Below are 25,691 nucleotides of genomic sequence, written 5' to 3' on the forward strand. Positions count from 1 at the left end.
AACTCAAAAATCACTTAAGCCATATATACTATCTCTCAGAAGAGGAGGTCTGGATGGGAAGCAGCTGTAGGAGTGGTTAATGAAGTGTCTCTAGAACAACCTCATGTGCTCTGGTGACTTCTTTTCCTTTCCTCCTCGGGGTTTACTGCTGCCCCTTGTGATGACAAGATGCCTGCCCTAGATCCAGCTACCACCTACAGAGAACACCATCCTGAGGCAGAAAGGGGACCTTTTATCTTTCCAAGTATCATTTATTAAGAGCAAGGACAGCATTTCCAGAAACCCTCCCTCCTACAGCCCTCCCATCATGCCTCATTGACTGAAATTGCATCCCATGCCCATTGCTATTCTATCAGTGCAAGAGAAATTGCATTACTATGATTGGTTTAAGACTAATTAAGATTCATTTTCAGAGAGGAGGGAAAGGGCCTCCTCTGAAGTAGATGGCCACCTAAGCTTCTTGTACAAAACCAGAGTGGTGTGAGTAAGGAAATGAAGGGGGAATGACAATTGGTTTGTCAACCAGTTTTTTGCCACAGATTGCTAATTATGTTAGCTGTCTCCCTTTTCCCTTCCAAGCATCAAAGAAAACACGTTGTCTGCAATTTTTCCTCCAATCCTATTGGTTACTAAATAGAATGCCAGTTGAAATGATTAGAAATAGGACTTGCCTGGTGGTCCAGTGGTTAAAAATACACCTGTCAGTGAGGGGGAACGCAGGTTCGATCCCTCGTCCGGGAAGATTCCATATGCAGCGGGGCATCTAAAGCCCATGCACCACAACTACTGAGCCCACGTGCTGCAACTACTGAAGCCTGATCACCCTAGAGCCTGTGCTCTGCAAGAGAAGCCACCACAGCGAGAAGCTCGTGCACCACAACAAGAGAGTAGCCCCCACTCGCCACAACTAGAGAAAAGTCCAAGCACCGATGAAGACCCAGCACAGCCAGAAATAAATAAACATTTAGGGAAAAAAAAAAAAAAGGCTTCAAACCTATCCAGTAACACAGTCAGGACTAGCTGCAGACACCCCTCTACAATTAGACCAACACCAAGACCCTCTTGTTGGCCTAGAGGGTGAATCTACTATCTTAGGATGAAGCAGAGGGGTAGAAAAGACTGAAGCTGAGGATAGAACAGGGAGGGACAACAAAGAAAGCATCTCTCACTCACTGAGCTAGGTGCCCTGGTACAAACTGAAGGGTGACTCCATGTATATTCATGGTTGGGTAATAATCACTTTAGTCCCTATTTCTGGAAAGGAACTGTACCTGCACACCCCTCCAGATGTTATAACCATTAACAAAGGATGATAGGTAACAATAATGATTCAGAGTCATAACACCAGGGTAAGAATTCCCGTTTGTCTCCTTGCTTACTAGATGCTACTATACTGAGTTTATCACAATCAGAAAATGAGGCTGAATGTGAGAGATGGCCCTGGGTAATAAAGAATTGCCAAGGCAATGAGTATAATACATGGAATTCTTACTGAAACTGAGAAAGGGAAAGTTTCTTCCAGCTAGGACTGTTAATTTGTTGTCCATCTTTGGCTTCCAGTGGCCATCTTTTTCCCCACATGGGAGAAACTGCAAAGAATGAAGCAATACAAAGGAAAGTAAAGCTGAGAGAGAACTTGCCAACTATAACATTTTAGCACCTAGATCCAGCCATTCCTGAAGTTTTATCCTATGACATTTCACATATGTAAGTCAATAAATTCCTGAATTTTATTTTCTTAGAACAGTTTCCTTTGGGGACTTCCCTGGCAGTCCAATGGTCAAGACTCAGAGTTTCCAGTGCAGGGGGCACAGTTTCCATCCCTGGTCAGGGAATTAAGACCCCATGTGTGGGGAGGTTCTGCAGGAAAAAAAAAAAAAAAGAACAATTTGATTTTGATTTTGGTCCACTGTTGTTTTCAAAAGAATTTTTACTAATACTTGCTAAAATGTAATTATCAATCTCCGGGTCTTCTTGCTGAGAGATCAAATCACTGTGTTAGGTAAACTGACTTTGAATTGACTTTTTTCAATCGCAAGTGAGAAAAATCCAACACAATTGCTTTCTGCATAAAAGTATATACTAACGTTTTCAGATTATTTGTATGCATGCTATAAGGTCACCTGTTGTGTTTAAATACTGTTTGTTGTCTTTTCTTTTTCTTTTTTCCTCTTCCATTTTCTTTTCTTTTACTTTAGGCACATAACTGGCCGGCAACAAAGCCTCCCCAAGATGGGGAGAACAGTTCTGGTTTAGCTTGGTTGCTGTGAGCCACTTAAGATTTATCTCTGGCATGCACCAAGCAGTCCTCTCACTAGGGGTGGGGTGTGGTTAAGCACTGGGTTCTGACCTGACATCCCATTTTTTATTGAGTCTTAGGGCCTCTTTACGTGATCTCTCCCCACTTGTTCTGTTCAGTTCAGTCGCTCAGTCGTATCCAACTCTGCGACCCCATGGACTGCAGCACGCCAGGCTTCCCTGGCCATCACCAACTCCGGAGCCTACTCAAACTCATGTCCATCGCGTCGGTGATGCCATCCAACCATCTCATCCTCTGTCGTCCCCTTCTCCTCCTGCCTTCAATCTTTCCCACTTGTTAGTTTGGGCTTCTTCTTAGCATGGTGGCTTCAATGCAGCTGACATCTTACATCCCTGGAGGCTTCAGGAGAAATACTTCCAGAGAACCAAGTGGGAGTTCAAGCTCCCTCCTCAACATCCTCAGCTCTGGGGCTCCCGGCCGTCGCCAGGGGACGCGCTCCGGCCTGCGGCACCCGCTGACCACACCGCAGGGTTTTGGCGCTCCGAGTGCGGACTTAAGGCTGCGCCGCCCGGAGGCAGTCCGGCCGGCTTGTCGGGAGGCGGGGGACCTGCAGCCTCGGCGATGAAAACGGGCGCGGGGCGGCGGCAGGAGGGGGCGCTGCGAGGCCCGGCGGTCGCGGACGGAGGAAGTGCTGTCTTCGCGGCCCCGCGAAGCCGGTTTTGATCCCGGGCGGCGGGACCCCATACTCCCAGCGGCCGGCGGGAGGGAGGGAGGCTCCTCCCCCGAGCCTCGTCCGGGACCCGAGCGAGCGGCGGCGGCGGGCGCTTCCCCCGCAGGAAGCGGCGGTTTTAGTCCTCAAGCGGCGGCGGTGCTCGGTCAGGGCTTGGGGACTGAACCCAGAAGTGCGACTGAGCGCCCTGGTCCTTCCCGCTCTCAGGTCAGGGGACGCACTGTGAACGGGTTAAAATCCCCATCCTTTTCATCTGCTGTTAATAAGGGAAGAGAAAGCCCAGTCCCGTAATGTTCGTGCGGTGACGAAGAGAAGTCAAGTGGGGTGAGGGCCTGGCTCCTAACTACTCGGGAGGAGGTGTCACGTAGAAGAGAAAGTAGACTTGTTCTCTCTGGTCCTTAGGACTTTTTAGCCGTGTTAAGGATGAAAGCTACTCAGAGGCCAGCTCCAGCTCAAGAAGAAGAATTAGGACCCGTGTGAGCGTGACTTGAGGCAGTGTGCTCCCCCAGCTCCCGAGGGTTGGAGGCGTGTCCAGATGACCACTGAGAAAAGGGTGGGGTTTGTAAAGGAGATTTAAATAAATATCAGGTGGAAAGTTGGGTTAACGACCCTTTCGGTTCTTCTCTGTGTTTCTGTCATCCTGTAATCAACTTTAGAAGTCAAACTTTTCCAAGTTTGGTTTTCAGTTAGTTGTTTGAATTGTTTCAGGCACTTCTCATTGCCTGCGTTCTCTTGATTGCTGAGACAGACATGTCAGGAAAGGTCCTCAAAGGATTAATCCTTCTCCTTCACCTCTGGGAGCTTTGATACAAAATGCATGCCTCCTTGAAGCCTGACCTGTACTTTTCAGTGTGGCTCTTGAGCTGAATTTCGCCTCAGTGAACAATGGTTGTGGATACATGAGCTGCATTGCTAGCATCCACAGTCCTGGCTCCTTCTAGACACCCTGGACTCAGGCAGCACTTAGGCCCACTCAGCGCTCAGTATCTTTAACTATAAGATGCCACATGGTGGTTAATACTCTATATGTTTATTTTGAAGCTCACAGAACTTTTTCACAGACAGGAGAAAGATGGTAACATTTTATAGGTGAGAAAATGGAGGCTCGGTGGTTAAGTCACTGACCTCTTTAGCCAACAAAGCTAGAGCAGAATTGAGGTGTCCTCAATTCTCAGACCAATGGGATTTTTCCAGTTTCACAGGTTTAAAACTTGCTAGGCAAAAAAATAAAATAAAACTGGCTAGGCTATGAACATGTTTGCTTTTCACAGGTTTAAAACTTGCTAGGCAAAAAAATAAAATAAAACTGGCTAGGCTATGAACATGTTTGCTTTTTCTAGTTCAGAGTTCTGTTTGAATTTTCATAAAGTTTAATTTATATCAGAGTAATACTTGTATATAGCTTAAAAACTCAAATATTAATAGTATTTACTAAAAATCCTACAAAAAAAATAGTGGTAGGTTGCCACACTCCTCATTCGCCCTCATAGTTCCCTACACAACCCTCTACCCTCAGTTCTCTCCTAACAGGGCCAAGACTTCCATGTGCAAACTCTTTTAGGTTTCACTTCTTGGTTTAATTGCACATTTCTAAATTGTATGCTTATACTGCTTTTGTTGATTCAACACTTTTAGACATTAGCTATTAACTTCTTGTAAAGATTTAGTTCTCTTATTTGCCCTTTGTTTCCATCCTTCCAATTGAGCTCCATTATGACATAACTTCCCTAATCAACCTGAGTACTGCTAAGTCGCTTCAGTCATGTCCGACTCTGTGCAACCCCATAGACGGCAGCCCACCAGGCTCCGCCGTCCCTGGGATTCTCCAGGCAAGAACACTGGAGTGGGTTGCCATTTCCTTCTCCATGTGAGTACTAACGTGGTTATAATTATGCAGTGTTGTTTGCTTTTGAGTCAAACAGTATGATTTTTTTGTTTTCTAGTATAACTGTTGTCATTTGAATAGTAATAGCCTCAATTTTTCATTTGCTTCATATACTATTCAGTCAGTTCAGTTCAGTCACTCAGTCGTGTCCGACTCTTTGCGACCCCACGGACTGCAACACGCCAGGCCTCCCTGTCCGTCACCAACTCCCAGAGTTTACTCAAACTCATGTCCATCGTGTTGGTGATGCCATCTCATATTCTGTCATCCCCTTCTCCGCCTGTCTTCAATCTTTCCCAGCATCAGGGTCTTTTCAAATGAGTCAGCTCTTCGGATCAGGTGGCCAAAGTATTGGAGTTTCAACTTCAACATCAGTCCTTCCAATGAACATTCAGGACTGATTTCCTTTAGGATGCACTGGTTGGATCTCCTTGCAGTCCAAGGGACTCTCAAGAGTCTTTTCCAACACCACAGTTCAAAAGTATCAGTTTTTCAGCACTCAGCTGTCTTTATATAGCCCAACTCGCAGATCCATACATGACTATTGGAAAAACCATAGCTTTGACTAGGGACCTTTGTTGGCAAAGTAACGTCTCTGCTTTTTAATATGCTGTCTAGGTTGGTCATAAGGAGTAAGCATCTCTTAATTTCATGGCTGCAGTCACCATCTGCAGTGATTTTGGAGCCCCCCAAAATACAGTCAGCCACTGTTTCCACTGTTTCTCCATCTATTTGCCATGAAGTGATGGGACCGGATGCCATGATCTTAGTTTTCTGAATGTTGAGCTTTAAGCCAACTTTTCCACTCTCTTCTTTCACTTTCATCTAGAGGCTTTTTAGTTCCTCTTCACTTTCTGCCATAAGGGTGGTATCATCTGCATATCTGAGGTTATTGATATTTCTCCTGGCAATCTTGATTCCAGCCTGTGCTTCCTCCAGCCCAGCATTTCTCATGATGTACTCTGCATAGAAGTTAAATAAGCAGGGTGACAATATACAGCCTTGACGTACTCCTTTCCCGACTTGGAACCAGTCTGTTGTTCCATGTCCAGTTCTAACTATTGCTTCCTGACCTGTATACAGATCTCTCAAGAGGCAGGTCAGGTGGTCTGGTATTCCCATCCCTTTCAGAAATTTCCACAGTTTATTGTGATCCACACAGTCAAAGGCTTTGGCATAGTCAATAAGGCAGAAATAGATGTTTTTCTGGAACTCTTCTTGCTTTTTCGACGATCCAGCGGATGTTGGCAATTTGACCTCTGGTTCCTCTGCCTTTTCTAAAACCAGCCTGAACAACTGGGAGTTCACAGTTCACGTATTGCTAAAACCTGGCTTGGAGAATTTTGAGCATTACTTTCACTAGCGTGTGAGATGAGTGTAATTGTGCGGTAGTTTGAGCATTCTTTGGCATTGCCTTTCTTTGGGATTGGAATGAAAATTGACCTTTTCCAGTCCTGTGGCCAGTGCTGAGTTTTCCAAATTTGCTGGCATATTAAGGGCAGCACTTTCACAGCATCATCTTTTAGGATTTGAAATAGCTCAACTGGAATTCCATCACCTCCACTAGCTTTGTTCATAGTGATGAACAAAGGCCCACTTGACTTTACATTCCAGGATGTCTGGCTCTAGGTGAGTGATCACACCATCGTGATTATCTGGGTCATGAAAATCTTTTTTGTACAGTTCTTCTGTGTATTCTTGCCACCTCTTCTTAGTATCTTCTGCTTCTGTTAGGTCCCTACCATTTCTGTCCTTTATTGAGCCCATCTCTGCATGAAATGTTCCCTTGGTATCTAATTTTCTTGAAGAGATCTCTAGTCTTTCCCATTCTATTGTTTTCCTCTATTTCTTTGCACTGATCACTGAGGAAGGCTTTCTTATCTCTCCTTGCTATTCTTTGGAACTCTGCATTCAAATGGGTATATCTTTCCTTTTCTCTTTTGCTTTTTGCTTCTCTTCTTTTCACACCAGGGACTTCCCTGGTGGCTCAGATGGTAAAAACATCTGCCTACAATGTGGATTTGATCTCTGGGTCGGGAAGATTCCCCTGGAGAAGGAAATGGCAACTGCTCCAGTACACTTGCCTGGAAAATCCCATGGATGGACGAGGAGCCTGGTAGGCTACAGTCCATGGGGTCACAAAGAGTCGGACACAACTGAACGACTTCATATACTATTATCAAGTGCTATTTTTTTCCCCTGAGGCTCAAAACCTGAAAATACTTTCCCCATGTGTTCCTATCTAGATAGTCAATTACTTTATTTTTCATTTGGATCTTCCATCTTTTATCCTCCAGTAATCCTTCGTTACTTTCTAGACCTGGAGTGCAACCATTATCCTGGAACTTCTTTCACCAATATCCTGTCTTATATCCCATTCCTGGATCGCATCTGTTCCTCCTTCTGTCTTTACTCCCATATTGTGCTGAAGCACATTCTGTAACGTCCCATGAAAGAGTGTATTGGAGGTAAATTTTTTGACGACTTGCATATCTGAAAATGTCTTTATTCTGTCCTTAAACTTAATAATTTGGTGAGGTATAGAATTCTAGGTCAAAAATTATTTTCATTCAGTTTTGAAGGTGGCACGTAGTTTCCAGAATTGCTAAGGAATCTGATGGCACTGTGATTCCCTATCTTTTATAGGTTACCTGCTCAGCCTTAACTCTACTGTTAAAGCTTGGATAACTTTACTTCCATTTATTGTTGCCATTCTGAAGCTTATGATGATGTGTGTCTTTTTTACAAGTTTTTTTTTTCATTTTTTGACATTTCAGGGATATATTAAATAAATATACTGTGTTTTGATTTCTTTTTCTCCTTTTCTTTTTCTTTCTGTTGGATTTCTGTCGATCCTGTAATTATCTTTTCTCTCCAGTTGTTTATCCCTTTGACTTTTCAATCTATTTTGTAGATTTATCTTCTGTTTCTTCTACTGCACATATTTTAAAAATTCTGTTCTTATATTTCTCAATTCAAGAACTTTTCCTCATTCTGAGCATTATTTTTCCATAGCGTCCTATCTTGTTTCTTCTTTAAGGATACTCATTAATTTTTCTTTGTTTTCTGCTCCCTCCATTGCCTTTGTATTAGCCTTTTCTTTTGATCTGTCTTCCATTTAGAGTTTTTTCTCCCTAATGTCTGGATATCTGGGTCTCTACATATTTAAGAGTGAGGCCCTATAACACCGTTTGACAAGCATCCATGTATGAGACAGAAAGAGAGAAAAGGTGTTTGTTCATTGACTGCATAGCCTCACTGGAGGAAGATCAGGCTGTGGGTAGAGATATTTTTAGGGCTCTTCAGCTTCTCTGGAGAAGACCCTTCAGTCTGGTGATCTATGCGTGGATGCAAGCGTTCTGGGTGGGTTGGAAAGGAGAAGGCTGAGTGTCATGAGTTCATACAAACTTTCATTCAGCATCCATTTTCAGCCCATGCTCACTATCACTCCCTTCCTCAGCTATGCTCAGAGGGCACTAATCTGCAGTCGCCTTCACAGGTTGGGTGGGATATAAGGAAGGAGGGGAAAACTGGTGGCTTCAGCCACTCCATGTCCACATTCCCTAACCCTATCTCCTGAAGACTAACTTCCTACACAGACAGAAATCCGTTCTTTCTTCCTTCCATTTGCCCAGATTTGTTGAAATCTTCCTCTGATGTTGTCTCTGCTCAAGATTTCTTTGTAGCTTTCTACCTTTTAAATTTGTTAATTGTTAAAACAAGAAAGAAAAAATAAAGCATGTTGTTCAGTCTGCCATATTAAATGCCAAGCCCCACAGTTAGTTTGTTTTTTCAGAAACTGAATTGAAATCCTTTGTCCCTGATGTACCCTCTTCAATCTCCACTGGACATTTTCTTACACTTTACCTTGCTTCTCTCTTTGCCCATACCTGCCAGGCCCTCAAAGACATCTGAGTCTCCCACCTAGGCTCCAGTCCATGTTCCCACTCTGTCACTTCAGTGCTCCTGGGCTACTAGGCATACCAGAACGGACAGTCGGAGTCGATGCACCAATTTTGCCTCTGTTTTCCAGTCCCAGATAAGACAAGCTGTTGCAGGAACAATTGTTTGGGGTGGAGTATGCTTACATGAAGGATCTTTCTGAAAGAAAGCCTACGCAAATACTCAGAATCACAAGGAGTAATTTGAAATACTTGGCTGAATAAAGATTTTTTCCCTCAGACCCAGTTGGGAAGAAATTCCTTCTTACATTAATTTAGTCTTATTACACAGAATAAATTATTATCATCTACGGTAAGCTTCTTAGATGGGACAGAATAATGGGCCTTCATGAACTTTTTTAAATATTAAGAATTAACTTCAGGGACTTCCCTGGCAGTCCAGTGGTTTTAGACTCTAATGCAGGGGGCATGGGTTTGATCCCTGGTTGGGGAACTAAGATTCTATGTGCCGTGCAAAAAATAAAAAAGAATTAACTACAAAGATAAATGTAGACTTCTTGATTGTTATGGCATAGAAGCTAAACTTAACATAAACATACTACCATTTCTAAATTATTCTCTGTTATGTGTACTAGTTATATATTACTTCAAACATTGAGAACTATCTTTTTTTAATATGTTAAATTAATGAATTGTTTAGCCCAAGGAAAAACCATCAACCACCTTCCTTTAAACTTATGAAAACAGTTGTAAAATGGACTTTTTAGGGAAGCCATTGCTAATAATAGATTTCAAAAGGTCTAGTCCCTTCACACTCCTTTTCATTTTGGCATCAGTAGTTACATATTTTTTCAGTAATTTGGATTTCAGTTTGTTGGCCATATGTTGTTGTTTGTATAACTCTTGTGGCTCAAAGGATGTATTCCTGGATTAGCTGATTCTGGATGGTACCAGCAGTCTCCTTTTGGTCTCTATGCATAAGGCATAGCATTAATGTTTCTAATGAATGGATGCCGATGAACTGTTACCATCTCCCCACTTTCTGCTAGAAAATATTTTAAGCATTTACTTTGGAAAAGCAGTGTTCCACACATAAAAAACTAAGTCTTCATGCCTGGTTGTTTACTATGTAGTCTTCAGGGGCAGAGCTTCCTCTATATATGCTATATAAAGCATTTTTGAGGCTCCATTTTTCTTAGTCCCTGTTACCTTCAGTTTTCTTTCAGAAATATATTACCTGGGCTTACACCAACATAGCTGTAATGAAGATACCACTGATTTTGCTTTTCTGTTGTAATTAGAAAGCATTTTGCAAATTAATACATGTGCATGCAAATGCAAATAGAATGAATAATAAAGTCTCTCCCATATATATGATCCTTAGTCCCCCTCCTTAGAGACAAGCCAGTTTTTTAGATATCCTTCCAGAGACAGTCTATATGTGTAATAACAAAGGTGGGTGTGTTATGGCCATATGATGACTCCTTTTGCCCATACACACAAATACCAAGGGAATTCCCTGGCAGTCCAGTAGTTACGACTCAGGGATCTTACTGCCGGGACCCTGGGTTTGATCCCTGGTTGGAGAACTAAGATCCCACAAGCTGCCTAGTGTGGCCAAAAAAAAAAGTCATATCAAATATAATGGTTTGCTCTTCACTCCCCTTTTTTAAAAATTTAAACTTATGGAGATTGTCCCATATGAATATCTAGTTCACATTTTAAACATTTTCCCCCTGGTCATAAAGTAACACATCTTCATCATAGAAAATGTGGAAAATTAGTCATCCTGGCTCTCACCATCTGGGTGCAGCAATGGTGAAGCTCCCATGTGTGTTTCCAAGTTTCTGGAGTCAAGACACAATTTTAAACCAGCTACAGTGTCCAGATGTCCTCAGTTAGATATTTCTTACAGAAGCACTGAACAGACCTGGCATGTTCCGTTGTCCTATTTCTTTGTTTTCATTCTCATTTTTGTTTTTGGTCCCTTGGGCATTCACAATTAAACCCCAACACCCACACAGTGTGTTTAATAGTGAGTAGGTAGTGTGTCAATACTTAAAAATGAACATGAGCATTTGGTGCTACTTTTCTAGATTTGGCATCCAGCAGCCTTTTCTGGAAGTTTCAGCAGAGCAATGACAAGTGGAAATGAGTTGGGAGCCTAGGCATGATTTGCGTTCTCAGGACCCTGGGGTCTGAGAGCTGTGTTGGTGGAAGGGAAAGTACATTTGCACACAGTCATCTGCTTCTCTAGTGGTAGTTCTTCATTGAGTGTCACCTATTATCCAGGCACTGAGCAGCAGACCTGCACCTTTGAGTCCTGAGAGGTCAGAGGGCAGTCAGGGTACTGAGCAGCAGACAGTATCCCCATAGCCCACTCAGCCCGCTGGAAGGCCAGGACAGGCCTTTCAGGGAGGATCTCGAATCCGAAGCTGGTGGGTCGGGAGTGGGAGGAGGAGCCTCTGGGACAGATCAACCCCACCTCCTTCTGCTACAACAGGTCCTTCCCTCTGGCTTCACTCCCTCCCCCCTGCACAGCCCCATCCCCATGACCCTCTCAGTGTCATGGAAGTTGAAAATTATGATAGGTAAATCACCCACAAGTGTAATGACAGATTGGAACCATAATTAACTCAAGGATCTTTTTACATCACATTTTCCCTGCAATCTCTTGATTCTTCCAAAAATAAAATCATGCCAAGACACCAAGCTATTATTTCAGTGAATTTAAGTTCTACAGTCCAGTAGGATGTGGTATAGCATCAGTTTATTTATTTGGGATTTCTGACTGCTGGGCATATTTTATTAACTGTTTTAGTTCTAATGTTTTCAGTTTTTACTGAAAAAACAACACCTTTTTATTTTGGCCTGTAGTTGCTTTTTGCTGATTGAAATGTGTTATGTTCCTATGAACATGGTTGATGACCAGTGTTGTTTTTTTTTTCCTTCTAGTTATGAAGAACCTCCTCCTGGGTTTATCAAGTTCAGTGTGAAGTTTGTATTTTTGGTTTTTCTCTGAGACAGATTTGACTCAGTGCTCAGACTCAGTTACTTGTTAGGAAAAACAGCTGCTTAAAGTTTGAACCTCCTTTATGGTAGTTCTGTCTCTTCTCTGCAGATGGCAGTCAGTTGGTGCACTTTGGGCGTTGTCATAGCCTGTGCCTTTGCAGAAGTTTAATCTGCCTTGTGGCTGCCCTAAGACACCACTGCAGGCCCCCGGGGTGTCCTCAGCACTCGCTCCCCTTATTTCTGTCTCCCTTGTGACTGCATCTTCTCAAAGCTCCGCTGCCCCATGTTCCTTCTCTGACGCTCCACTGCTGCCTTCCTGAGTGTCATCAGTTCAGAGAACAGTGGACTCTGAGGACATGTGAATCTCATCCAGTCCAGCCCCGCCTGGTGCAGAGTCCCTCCTCCAGCACCCCAGCCACAATGTCAGTGTGTTTCTCTGGGAGGGAGACTTAGAGGACTTAAGGCCAAAGTAATCTTTTCTGTTTGGTAACTTTTAACTTAAAAAGAAATTTTTTAGAAAACATTCTTCCATTATAAATTTAATACTCATGGAAACATGAAAAAAAATCATAATGTAAAAAACAGCACCTTAATTATACAGTGCAGTTATTTGGTGGTGAAAATGCATCTCACAAATATAGTATGTATGAGATTATAAAACATGACAGTGGCCTTCAAGGTCTAATAATCTATTTTACTCTGACACATTGTTTTTATTGTTCCAGGAAACCTTACTTGTTTAATTCTATCTTCTGCCTCATTCCACAAAGCTTCTAAGTTAGCAGAAAATTTTTTGTTATCTTAGAATCTAATTTTTGTGATCTAGAATTAGAACTTGGAGCTCACAGATCATCCCTGTGTAAACACTAGTGACTTTTCTCTAAGAACAGCTACTTTGTTTTTGTGGTAGGCTAGCTCTTCTGGAATAGTTCCTTATATTTTCTTTCTCAGTTATAATTTGTGTTTTTAGCTCTTCGGAGGATAACATAATGACACAGGGATCTCCAGCCCATGAGGAAGCCAGGCAGTGCTGTGCTCTCAAGCAGGTGGGAGAGAGCTCTGGTGCTTTTTTTTTGCCATAGAGCTTACACACTGTTTCCTTTTTCAGGAAGATGAGACTAAGCCAGAAGACTGTATACCAGATGTCCCAGGCAATAAACATGCCAGGGAATTTCTGGCCCATGCACCAACCAAAGGACTTTGGATGCCACTGGGGAAAAAAGTCAAAGTCATGCAGTGTGAGTGTGGAAGGGTTTCAAGTAACAGACTTGGTTCATGCAAGTTATAGACCACTGTTTACAAACGAGTTCATTCCTTTTAATTCATTCTCACACAGCACTGTTGAAGTCAGGGCATGATCTCTAGGCAATAGATGAGGAAGCTGCCTTCCATGTGTTAGTAAGTGTCGAGGGTAAGTGGCAGAGCAGTGCCTTGACTCCAGAGCTTCTGGCTGCAAGGGCAGTGATCTTCCACAGGACTGTAGCTGCTTACAGAGTCTATGCTTCAGTAATATTCCTGTAACAGAAAGGATATTCCATGTAGAAATGCCATGGGGGACAAGAGATGCATTGGGGGGTGGTCCCTTGGATCTTGCCTCAGCCAATCCTCCTCATCAGTGGTAGCAAGATTTCTCCAGGTGACCTGAGAGGAGCTGTGGGCCACACAGGGTGGGTCTGGACCAGGTGGAGCTGTGTGCACACTATCCACTGCACCAGCATAAGATGGCATTTGAAGAAGGGGTACTGCTGCCTTTAAAGACATTTGTTTGTACAGAGATCCTTCATGCACACAATTAAAATAGAAGTTCATGTTTCTTTGCCTCCATTCACACACCATCCTTTCCCAGTACCTAGGTTACAACAGTTAGCCTTATTCAGAATTGCAGGGAATACCTGAGGGCATGTTTTTTAGGGATTTTGGCATCCATCTTGAACACTGGCAATCACAGCTATTCTTGCTCATCACTGGGAGATAAAATTTGATTGGAAGCTCTAAGTGTGTGAGTAGGGCTTGTTGAGTTTCACTGGAGGGTGAAACTAGTCTGTCCAACTAGGAACTTATGAGGTCAGTACCTGTAGGTTTTTCTTCTAGGGCTGGGTTTTATTTTCCCAGAGAAGGTGGCTCCTCCATGGAGGGTGGGCCAAGCTGCTAGTGTTGTGGAATCTAATTGGAGCAAAAAGGCTGGGAAATCTTGCCATCTACTTTATTTATGTGTTCCCGTAATCTTCTGTATCTACTGTCGCACCTTGCCTTCACGTGTATCTGATGTCCTTTTGCCAGAGATCCTATGATTTACCTTTTTCAGACAATAACTTCTACCAGGGCTAGTAAGAGTTGCCCTTGGACTTTTAATCAGTCCTTGTTATTTCAGCTCCTCCTTTACCCTTATTCAACAGTATCTGGTGCTCAGAGCTCAATTCCTGAGCTCTTTGGAGGTTCTGCAAAGAATTGAGTTGATTCTCAGTTCTCCCCTCTGGTGCCTTAGAATTGAATTTTCTGGTGTCTGTTCTTCATTTTAGTGCTTATTGCATTGTGATATACAACATTTTTCTGCATTTGACTCTTACAGTTTTTCTCTGTATGTTTGGGTTTGTGGCCTTTTGAAAAATGCTTTATTGCAGTTTAATATAGATATTATGAAGTTCACCCATTTTAAATAGTGATTTTTTTTAGTAACTACTGAGTATATTTATTTATTGCCATAAATAAGTTTAAAAAAATTTTATCCTCCCATTAAGATCCCTCATGACTCTTTCCAGTTAATCCCCACTTCAGCCCCAGATAGCCATTAATCTACTGTTTTTATCAATTTGGCTTTTTTGGCTATATTATATGTAAATTAATTCATACATCCATTTATAAATTACTTGAGAAATTCAACACTTTATTATAAAATAGGCTTTTAATTCAATAAAATAGGCTTTGTGTTAGATTGCCATTGCTAAGTCGCTTCAGTCGTGTCCAACTCTTTTTGACCCCATGGACTGTAGCCCACCAGGCTCCTCTGTCCATGGGATTCTCCAGGCAAGAATACTGGAGTGGGTTGTCATGCCCTTCTCCAGGGGATCTTCCTGACCCAGGGATCGAACCTGTGTCTCTTGTAGCTTCTGCATTGCTGGCAGATTCTTTACTGCTGAGCCACTGGGGAAGCCCTTATGTTAGATGATTTTGCCAATTGTAGGCTAATGTATCAATAGGTGTTATGAGTGCATTTAAGCTAGGCTAAGCTATGATATTCAGTAGGTTAGGTGCATTAAAGTGCATTTTTGACCTACAATATTTTCAACTTACAATGGGTTTATTGGGACATAACCCAGTCACAAGTTTTCCTTTGTTTTTTAGGATCTTACATGGTTCATTCATTGATTGCATTTGTTTTTAGAATTGGAGTTTAATGAAGAAAAACTCTGATATGATCTACCAATTCTTTGTCTTCTTTAAAGGAAACTGTTATCTTACAGAAATATTTCCTTTTTTTTTTTTGCTTCAGGTTGGTGCTGTAAACAGTATAGTCACTGAACAGGGGACAAAGAATGCCCTTTTCTTATCAAAGGCAACCAAAAGTTAGAACAGTTCAGAGTAGTAAGTAGAGCCCCACCATATCAATTTACATATATCAGAGACAGTGAATATCAGTGAATTAGGCTGTAAACAGTAAACTGGAAATTCACACAAAATACATTCCCAGAGCCATTCAGCCAAAATGTCTGGTGTTAACCACATTTGTGTTAAGTCACAGGCACACCTCGGAGATAAGGCAGGTTTGGTTCTAGCAATATCTAGAAGTGAATATCACAATATAGTGAATGACACAATTTTTTTTAATTTGTCAATACATATAAAAGTCATGTTTACACTATACTGTAGTTGGTTAAGTATGCAACAGCATTCTGGCTAAAAAACAAAGTACATAACAATTTAAAATACTTTCTTCCTAAAAATTGCTAACCATCATCTGTGCCTTCAGAAGGCTATAGTACTAACTTCAAAGATCACTGATTACAGATCACCCTAACAAATGTAACAATAATGAAAAAGTTTGAAATATTGTGAGAATTACCAAAATGTGACACTGTGACATGCAGTAAGCAAATACTGTTGGAAATATGATGCTGACAGACTTGCTCAACATAGAGTGGCCACAAACCTTCGATTTGTTTAAAAAACGCAGTATCTGCCAAGTGCAATAAAGTAAAATGCAGTAGAATGAGGTATTATGCCTGTACATTTGTGAGATAGATTCATTCTTTAACAAAAAATTAACTTCTCATTAAAGTGTTATTTGCTTATACCTTGGGAATAGTAATTCTTTTTCTGAAGCAGACATTGTTATTTATTCAATCACTTTTTTAAACTTATTGCATTAAAAAAAAACATGTTTCATAGGTAAATTGGGTTTTAGTTTTCCAGGCTTTACCTAAAGATTATATCTCTAAACTATAAGCTAGAAATGTATATATAAATTGTATATACTCTTTACTTGATAGTAAAATAAATCTATCATTTCCTCACATTATTTTAACAGTCACTTCCCAGGGGTGTAAATTCAGTAACTGCTTCTATCAAGTAAAATATGCAGCTGTCTGGCTGTACTGAGGTTGTCAGCATAAATCAGACAGGAGTCAACAGACATTCTCTGGTTTTTATGACATTTAAGATGCTGTGTTTTCATTTTAATAATCTGATATAACTTATTTTGACATCAATCATTCCACTTCTAGTGGAGTGACAATTTTTACAGATACTATAGAACATAGTTTGGCAATAAATCCCAGAAACTTTAAGGATACTCATTTTGATTCAGAAATTCCACTTATAACAATTTACCTTAAGAGTATAAGAGAACATTAGTATATACACAACTATTTACGTATGTAGGATAGTTTTCATTATTATTTATAAGTTTAGAAAAATGAAAACTAAAGAAAAATGGGGACAACTTAATAGTCCAACATATCAAGATAAATTAAATATGAACATAAATTACTGTAACAGATTATTTAGCCATTAGGAATTGTGGCTTAGAAGAATGTGTTATATTATGGGGAAATGTTCATGAAAACGTAAATGAAAAGTAATATAGTTTTATAAAGTACGATTATGATTTTTCATAAATTATGAATAATGATTGATAAAGAGAGAGCAGGGAATTCCCTGGGGGTCGTGGTTAGGACTCGGTGCTTTCACTGACGTGGGCACAGGTTCAGTCCCTTGTTGGGGAACTAAGATCCCACAGACTGCATAGGATGGCAAAAAATAAACCCCCCAGAACAAGAAAAAAACCAAGAAAAAGAGATACCACATGTTAATGTTCCTGTTATCTCTGGGTAATAAAGTAATTAACTTTTTAAAAACTTAATTTTCTGACAGTATCTAAAATTTCTATTTTAAATGTTTATTCTTTTTTAAAACAAGATAATTCACTTACCATAACATTTCCCATACAGGTGTTCTTATTTTTAAGTAATTCAAATCATTTAAAATTATCTATACCTCCAGTTGGAGAATCCCAGGGATGGTGGAGCCTGGTGGGCTGCCTTCTATGAGGTCGCAGAGTCGGACACGACTGAAGCGACTTAGCAGCAGCAGCAGCAACCAGTATATTTCCAGACTTTGGGAGACTTATAATTTTTGTGTATCTATAAATGTTTCACTCTTATATATGATTTTATTTTTTTGTATTTATTATTTAGCTGCACCAGTTGTGGCATGTGGGATCTAATTCCCTGACCAGGGATTGAACCCAGGCCCCCTGAATTGGGAGAGCGGAGTCTTAGCCACTGAACCACCAAGGATTATACTTCACTTGTTTTTCTTAATACTATTAAATTTCATGGTCATGTATCCACATAGAACAAAGAGAATTGCTTCACTATTTCTTCCTTGAATAATATTTCATGATTCTGCTATGGTTTATTTCTTTATAAAGGGTACTTAAATTATATCCTGTATTTTTTTCTTTCGGCTGCATTGTGTGACTTGCGGGATCCTGTTCCTTGATCAGGGGTTGAACCTAGGGCCTCCACAGTGAAAAGTGCAGAGTCCTAACTACTGGACCACCAGGCTAACCCTGCTGTATCTTCCTATTTGGAAAATTCTTTTCACAGCTTCAGTGAGTTGGCAGTACTGGTGCCGCTTAGGAAGGATTAGAACATTTCAACAACCAAACTGAAAAAGAATAACTGGCTTTTAGTACCTAGGGGTTTAATGCTTAATTAACTAACAACCCAACAAGCTTAACCCAATTTTAACCCTTTTTGCATCTAACCCTTTTTCACCCTTAAGGCACATGAAGATCCCATGTATGACATCATTCAGTTCAGTTCAGTCGTTCAGTCATGTCCGACTCTTTGTGACGCCATGAACCGCAGCACGCCAGGCCTCCCCGTCCATCACCCACTCCCTGAGTCCACCCAAACTCATGTCCATTGAGTCGGTGATGCCATCCAACCATCTCACCCTCTGTCGTCCCCTTCTCCTGCCTTCAATCTTTCCCAGCATCAGGGTCTTTTCAAATGAGTCAGCTCTTTGCATCAGGTGGCCAAAGTATTGGAGTTTCAGCTTCAGCATCAGTCCTTCCAATGAATATTCAGGACTGATTTCCTTTAGGATGGACTGGTTGGGTCTCCTTGGAGTCCAAGGGACTCTCAAGAGTCTTCTCCAACACCACAGTTCAAAAGCATCAATTCTTCGGCACTCAGCTTTCTTCACCGTCCAACTCTGACATCCATACATGACTATTGGAAAAACCATAGCCTTGACTAGACGGACCTTTGCTGGCAAAGTAATGTCTCTGCTTTTTAATATGTTGTCTAGGTTGGTCATAACTTTCCTTCCAAGGAGTAAGCGTCTTTTAATTTCATAGCTGCAATCACCATCTGCAGTGATTTTAGAGCCCTCTAAAATAAAGTCTGCGACTGTTTCCACTGTTTTTCCATCTATTTGCCATGAAGCAATGGGACCGGATGCCATGATCTTAGTTTTCTGAATATTGAGCTTTAAGCCAACTTTTTGACTCTCCTCTTTCACTTTCATCAAGAGGCTCTTTAGTTCTTCTTCCTTTTCTGCCATAAGGGTGGTATCATCTGCATATCTGAGGTTATTGATATTTCTCCCAGCAATCTTGATTCCAGCTTGTGCTTCCTCCAGCCCAGCATTTCTCATGATGTACTCTGCATGTAAGTTAAATAAGCATGGTGACAATAGACAGCCTTGACGTACTCCTTTTCCTATTTGGAACCAGTCTGTTGTTCCATGTCCAGCTCTGTTGCTTCCTGACCTGCATACAGATTTCTCAAGAGGCAAGTCAGGTGTCTGGTATTCCCATCTCTTTCAGAATTTTCCACAGTTTATTGTGATCCACACAGTCAAAGGCTTTGGCATAGTCAATAAAGCAGAAATAGATGTTTTTCTGGAACTCTCTTGCTTTTTCAATGATCCAGCGGATGTTGGCAATTTGATCTCTGATTCCTCTGCCTTTTCTAAATCCAGCTTGAACATCTGGAAGTTCACGGTTCATGTATTGTTGAGGCCTGGCTTGCAGAATTTTGAGCATTACTTTGCTAGTGTGTGAGATGAGTGCAATTGTGTGGTAGTTTGAGCATTCTTTGGCGTTGCCTTTCTTTGGGATTGGAATGAAAACTGACCTTTTCCAGTCCTGTGGCCAGTGCTGAGTTTTCCATATTTGCTGGCATATTGAGGGCAGCACTTTCACAGCATCATCTTCCAGGATTTGAAATAGCTCAACTGGAATTCCATCACCTCCACTAGCTTTGTTCGCAGTGATGCTTCCTAAGGCCCACTTGACTTCACATTCCAGGATGTCTGGCTCTAGGTGAGTGATCACACCATCGTGATTATCTGGGTCGTGAAGATCTTTTTTGTACAGTTCTTCTGTGTATTCTTGCCACCTCTTCTTAATATCTTCTGCTTCTGTTAGTCCCATCCCATTTCTGTCCTTTATTGAGCCCATCTTTGCATGAAATATTCCCTTGGTATCTCTAATTTTCTTGAAGAGATCTCTAGTCTTTCCCATTCTATTGTTTTCCTCTATTTCTTTGCATTGATCACTGAGGAAGGCTTTCTTATCTCTCCTTGCTATTCTTTGGAACTCTGCATTCAAAAGGGTATATATTTCCTTTTCTCCTTTGCTTTTTGCTTCTCTTCTTTTTACAGCTATTTGTAAGGCCTCCTCAGACAGTCATTTTGCTTTTTTGCATTTCTTTTTCTTGGGGATGGTCTTGCTTCCTGTCTCCTGTACAATGTTACGAACCTCCGTCCATAGTTCATCAGGCATTCTGTCTATCAGATCTAGTCCTTTAAATCCATTTCTCACTTCCACTGTATAGTCATAAGAGATTTGATTTAGGTCATACCTGAATGGTCTAGTGGTTTTCTCCACTTTCTTCAATTTCAGTCTGAATTTGGCAATAAGGAGTTCATGACCTGAGCCACAGTCTGCTCCCAGTCTTGTTTTTGCTGACTGTATAGAGCTTCTCCATCTTTGGCTGCAAAGAATATAATCAGTCTGATTTTGGTGTCGACCATCTGGTGATGTCCATGTGTAGAGTCTTCTCTTGTGTTGTTGGAAGAGGGTGTTTGCTATGACCAGTGCATTCTCTTGGCAGAACTCTATTAGCCTTTGCCCTGCTTCATTCTGTACTCCAAGGCCAAATTTGCCTGTTATTCCAGGTGTTTCCTGACTTCCTAGTTTTGCATACCAGTCCCCTGTAATGAAAAGGACATCTTTTTGGGGTGTTAGTTCTAGAAGGTCTTGTGGGTCTTCATAGAACCATTCAACTTCAGCTTCTTCAGCATTACTGGTCGGGGAATAGACTTGGATTATCGTGATATTGAATGGTTTGCCTTGGAAACGAACAGAGACCATTCTGTTGTTTTTGAGACTGGATCCAAGTACTACATTTCAGAATCTTTTGTTGACTATGATGGATACTCCATTTCTTCTAAGGGATTCCTGCCCACAGTAGTAAATATAATGGTCATCTGAGTTAAATTCACCATTCCAGTCCATTTTAGTTCGATGATTCCTAATATGTCGACGTTCACTCTTGCCATCTCATTTGATCACTTCTAATTTGCCTTGATTCATGGACCTAACATTCCAGGTTCCTATGCAATATTGCTCTTTACAGCATCGGACCTTGCTTCCATCACCAGTCACATCCACAGTTGGGTGTTGTTTTTGCTTTGGCTCCATCTCTTCATTCTTTCTGGAGTTATTTCTCCATTGATCTCCAGTAGCATATTGGGCACCTACCGACCTTGGGAGTTCACCTTTCAGTGTCCTATCTTTTTGCCTTTTCATACTGTTCATGGGGTTCTCAAAACAGGAATACTGAAGTGGTTTGCCATTCCCTTGTCCAGTGACATTTTGTCAGAACTCTCCACCATGACTTGGGTTGCCCTACAGGGCATGGCTCATAGTTTCATTGAGTTAGACAAGGCTGTGGTCCATGTGATTAGATTGGTTAGTTTTCTGTGATTGTGGTTTTCAGGCTGTCTGCCCTCTGATGGAGAAGGATAAGAGGCTTATGAATGCTTCCTAATGGGATAGACTGACTGAGGGGGATACTGGGTCTTGTTCTAAAGGGTGGGGCCATGCTCAGTAAATCTTTAATCCAATTTTCTATTGATGGGTGGAGCTGTGTTCCCTCCCTGCTATTCACCTGGGGCCAAACTATGGTGGAGGTAATGAAGATAATGGTGACCTCCATCAAAAGATCCCATGCATGTACTGCTACAGTCCATGCCCCCAACCCTGCAGCAGGCCATCACTGACCCACGCCTCCGCCGGAGACTCCCGGACACCCACAGGCAAATCTGGGACAGATTCCTGTGGGGTCACTGTTCCTTTCTCCTGGGTCCTGGTGCACAAGGTTCTGTCGTGCCCTCCAAGAGTGTATTTTCCAGTCCTGTGTAAGTTCTGGCAGCTCTATGGTGGGTTTAATGGTGACCTCCTCCAAGAGGGCTTATGCCATACCCACAGGCAGAGCCTCTGTCCCTGTGGCAGACCACTGCCGACCTGTACCTCCACAGGAGACGCTCAAACACAGTTCTGTCTCAGTCTCTGTGGGGTTCCTGGGTCCTGGTGTGCACAAAGTTTGTTTGAGCCCTCTGAGCGTCTCTGGCAGGAATGGGGTTTGATTCTAAATGCGAATTTGCCCCTCCTACCATCTTGCTGGGATAGCCTATAATAACAATGAACAACCATGTTTTTAGCACTTATTGCCATTGTACCATGATTATTATTATTCCCAGAATAATTGATTCATAAAAATTATAAGGATATAGGAATCAGTGTACTGGGTCAGCTACCCACATCCCCAAAATGTCCTCCTCCTGTTGGCTAAGGACAGCTGACATTAGAACTTGTGGCTTTGACTGCTGCAGCTGAGGCAGGAGGGCCAGATGCTGCCTGCAGCCAGGAGAGGGCGTCTGTTCTTACTGAGCTGAAGTGGAGCCAGATCTTGCTCACAAGCAAGTGTCCCTTCCCTCTCCACCAGAGTCTCTTGCTGCTTTCATCACTCAGGGTCCCAGGAACTCACTGTTCTCATTTCCTGCCTTTTCCCCTAGGGGTTGGATTTCCCCCTCCTTCAAGAATAACTGATGCAGGCCAGGCTGACTCCTTCCCAACTCCTCTCAGTAAACTGCTCCTCAGTTCACTACAGTTGCTCAGTCATGTCCGACTCTTTGCGACCCCATGGACTGTAGCACACCAGGCCTCCCTGTCCATCACCAGCTCCTGGAGTTTACCAAAACTCATGTCCATTGAGTCAGTAATGCCATCCAACCATCTCATCCTCTGTTGTCCCCTTCTCTTCCCGCCTTCAATCTCTCCCAGCATCAGGGTCTTTTCAAATGAGTCAGCTCTTCGCATCAGGTGGCCAAAGTATTGGAGTTTCAGCTTCAACATCGGTCCTTCCAGTCAACACCCAGGACTGATCTCCTTTAGGATGGACTGGTTGGATCTCCTTGCAGTCCATGGGACTCTCAAGAGTCTTCTCCAACACCACAGTTCCAAAGCATCAATTCTTCGGTGCTCAGCTTTCTTTATAGTCCAGCTCTCACATCCATACATGACTACTGGAAAAACCATAGCTTTGACTTAGACCTTGTTGGCAAAGTAATGTGTCTGCTTTTTAATATGCTGTCTAGGTTGGTCATAACTTTTCTTCCAACTGCTCCTAGTCTTGGCCTTGAAAAGTGTCTCAATAACACAACTGGCTGGAACGGCTCAGAACTTGTTCTTTCTGAAAACCCTGAGGCCAGTTAAGTCAAGCAATGTCTTACATTTATCCTTGGCATTTCTAGCTCAGCATGCAGCAGAAAATTTTCCTTCCAGGAATTTCCTTTCTCCTGCTGGAGTCCCATTCATGATAAACATATTCTATTACAATATGGAAGAATATCAATGATTCTCAAGCTTATGGGGCATCAAAATCACCTGGAATGCTTGTTGAAACAGATTCTCGTGCCCTACTCCTACTTTTAGAATTTCCAATTTACTAACTCTAGAATGGACTAGGGAATCTGCATTTCTAACAAGTTCCCAAACGATGCTGATGCTGTTAGTTTGGGGACCAGATCTGAAGAACTGCAGATCTAAATGTTTAACCTCTTACTAAAGCCTTTCTCCACTTTCTGCTTTAACTGGCATCTCTCCACTCACTGCAGCCCCTGCAAGTTAATTCCTGTGCCTTCTCCCTCACTCCAGGTTTCTCTGTCTTCTATTTCTGGCCTACATTCTGTGGCCATCAATTAAGCCTGTTATCTCCCTTGACCTCTGGTTTTTCTCCCCAGCTTACACCAAAAAGGACTTCCCTTGTGGCTCAGACGGTAAAGCGTCTGCCTACAATGCAGGAGACTGGGGTTCAGTCCCTGGGTTGGGAAGATCTCTTGGAGAAGGAAATGGCAACCCACTCCAGTATTCTTGCCTGGAAAATCCCACGGACGGAGGAGCCTGGTAGGCTACAGTCCATTGGGTCACAAAGAGTCGGACTTCACTTTCACTTTCACTTACCCAAAAGAACCTCAAACCAAATTCCTCCTCCTCTGGGAATTAGAATTGCCAGACTGCCAAGCCCATAAAGCTGACCAATCAAATTTCTTCATCCTAAAGTCTCTCCCTCAAACCCACCCCACCACACACACACACACACACACACACACACACACACACACACACACACTCGCTAATCCTATTAAGGAAGTCAAAAGCCACCAGACCTCTCTTTACTAAGGAATCTTAGCCTGTCATCATGGCTGTGGTTGACACAATTGTAAAATGGCCCTCAGGTTTCCTGCCCAAACCTGTAGAACCATTACTTGAAAGGATTTTACTCCCATGATTAGATTACATTTCAGGACAGTTTGGTTTTTTCAAAGGGTGACTGGGTGATCAGAACCAACTCATGAGAATTCTAAAACCAGAGGTGTTTTGGGTTTTTTTTGGCAGATAGCAAAGCATCCTACCCTGGTTCCCAAAGGCTTCTGCTTCAGTCAGTTTTGACTCTTTATCAGCCCATCTCTCTGATTTTTGGGTCAGTGGTTTGCCCTGTGACCATGATTCTCTAACAGATTTAAGAAAATTTGATCATTAGTTTTACTTGTTAGGAAAGAGTAAAGACTTCTAACCTCTTTATACACCAGACCAGAGACCAGAAGTTGATGGATATTGTTTTGAGCCACCACATTTGTGGTAATTAATGCTTGCCCACATGTCTAGAAGATTCTCAAGGGCAGAGACTGTCTTGTTTCGTGTCATAGTCTCACCTTCTCCCACCTGCTAGTCAACAGCTGATTTTATTTAACAGTTGCAAATGACTTCCCCTTTCCAGGGACTGTACTTTGAAGACAGCTATCCTATCCAAGGCCATGCCTCATTTCCAGGGGCGTCCTGTATCACAGTGACTGCTCTATGCAGCAGTGTAAGATGTAGCCTCTTGCCCTAACTGGGACAATTCTGAGTCATTACAGCTCATGAGCTCTCAATGGGATTGGCCAAGGCCTTTGTTGTGCCTGCAACATACCCAAACTCCTCTCTCCACTTAATCATGCTTTCTTTGTCCCCTCAGAGATGTTATTCCCATGCACGTCCCATTAAATTTCCTGCACCCAAACCTCCATCCCAGAGTCTGGTCCTAAGGAACTCAACCTGCCACAGAGGTACGATGGCTGCTTGGGTGGATGAAAGGTGGGTGTGGTCAGGAGTTATCCTTCATTTTAGGCTCCCATTTTCCAAATTCATCCTTGACTTTTCATCTCTCCTCTAGGATAAAGGCAAGACTTTGGAAAGAATTACAAAGCAGGAAAATGTTCATTAGTACTGTCCTCTGTCTTTGTGCTTCCCTTGCCATGTACTGGTATCACTGTCTTCCCCACTTTCTAGGGTCCAACCCACAAGGCCTGACTTAATCTCATAAAATTAACACTAAGCCATTCATTCACAAATACCTGTATATGTATGATGTTCCAGGCTCTATACTCTCCCTTGGGGATATTGCACTGGCTACACTAATTCACAACCCTAAGGAATATATGGTCTCCTTTGATGAAGTTAAGAATGTTACAGGTCTCATCTCTCATGTCATTAAATGGGCTATGAAAGTGAAGATACAGGTGACACCAGAACACACAGGAGTATCACATAATCCAGGCTTGGGTGGGGAGTATCTAAACAAAATCTTTAAGGAGTTAGACAAAATTATAGGCCTTATAAGACCAGCCCTGGAAACATTATCATGCTTCTCACATGAAAAAAATGTAGTGCTTAATCACTTTGAGGGATTAATCCATCTTGAGGGATAATTGGTTAATATAGGGAATAAAGCAGCCTCCCCAGTGGCTCAAGGGTAAAGAATCCCCCTGCAATGCAGGAGCCAC

At 42.2% G+C, this 25,691-nt stretch overlaps 1 long non-coding RNA gene across 1 annotated transcript; it reads left to right on the forward strand.

The window, feature by feature from the left end:
- The first annotated feature begins 2,919 nt into the window (after window positions 1-2,919).
- LOC145523399 (uncharacterized) lies at window positions 2,920-3,608 on the forward strand. Its single transcript, XR_014066539.1, has 2 exons — window positions 2,920-3,197; window positions 3,393-3,608. It is a non-coding gene; the product is annotated as an uncharacterized LOC145523399 (long non-coding RNA).
- The last annotated feature ends 22,083 nt before the right edge of the window (window positions 3,609-25,691 follow it).

The sequence above is a fragment of the Giraffa tippelskirchi genome, chromosome 10 (assembly GCF_054371585.1).
Source record: "Giraffa tippelskirchi isolate mGirTip1 chromosome 10, T2T-mGirTip1v1.2.pri, whole genome shotgun sequence".
NCBI lineage: Eukaryota > Metazoa > Chordata > Mammalia > Artiodactyla > Giraffidae > Giraffa > Giraffa tippelskirchi.